Consider the following 1,214-nt stretch of genomic DNA (forward strand, 5'->3'; position numbering starts at 1 on the left):
TCAAGTTGTTACTGCTTCTTTTGCCAAGTGAATCACTTGTCCGCCCACCTTTCCAACTTGTCAATGACTTAAAAGTTGTGCTGTAGTAGACATGTGGCCAATGTTTACCTGTAAAGAGGAAAACGAGGTAGAGTGGGCTCTCCTTTCATTCTGGGCCACCTGGGTCCAGTCTACAACGCATGCACTTTCAGAAAGGGTTATTGATGGCAATTAAGGGTGGGAAAAGAATCTAAGGCACCTATCGCAATTCTAGTTAGATAGTCTCAGCTGAGGGACAACATTAAAACACAAAATTAAATTAGTCCTTCTTGTTCTAGCCATGTATTATCACTTGACAAGAGCATATTCATTCCCCATTCTGCAGATGAGTGTACTGCTGGCTAAGGGGCTCCAAAATCCTATATCCCAAGAATGACTAACAGATAGTTTGCTTTTCAGCTTCTATTGTACACATTGTATGTTAATTGCAGATATAAAATACACATCCATTCTTTTTTTCCATTCATCCATTTCCATTTTCAATTCCGTCCAGAGTTAGATAAGTTTTTGATTAATAAGAGGATCAAGGGTTATGGGGAGAAGGCAGGAGAATGGAGGTGAGAAAATATCAACCATGATTAAATGGCGGAGCAGACTCGATGGGCCGAGTGGCCTAATTCTGCTCCTATGTCTTATGGTCTTGTGTTACCAGGGATCAATGCCTGTAATGTACAAACCCCCACAATTACAAAAAAATGTTTTTTTTAATCCTTTGATGGCATGTGGGTGTTACTGGCATGGCCAGTTGTTATTGCCCATCCCGCATTGCTTTTTAATTGACTGTTGCTAGACTGTTTCAGAGGGCAGGTAAGATGTTGCTGTGGCTCTGGAGTCAGGTCAGGTCTCGGAAGGACATTAGTGAATCAGGTTTTTAAAACAATTGAAGATTTTTTTTCATGGTCACCAATACTGATGCTAGCTTTCAATTCCAGTTTTATTCATTGAATTTAAGTTTTAAAAAAATTAATTCATGGGATGTGGGCTTCGCTGCCCTGGTGGGATTTGAACCCATGTCGTCAGGGCAGTAGCCTGGGTCTCTGGATTACCGCCACATCATCATCTCCTCAAAATCTCAATCATGTTTCCTGTTACAAAATGTTGGCTCGCTCCTAAACCATTGAGGAGAGGAATGCTTACTTCTTTGTTTGAAGAATAGGTCCCCATGCTAGCTTATG

The sequence above is a fragment of the Scyliorhinus canicula genome, chromosome 11, assembly GCF_902713615.1.
Source record: "Scyliorhinus canicula chromosome 11, sScyCan1.1, whole genome shotgun sequence".
NCBI lineage: Eukaryota > Metazoa > Chordata > Chondrichthyes > Carcharhiniformes > Scyliorhinidae > Scyliorhinus > Scyliorhinus canicula.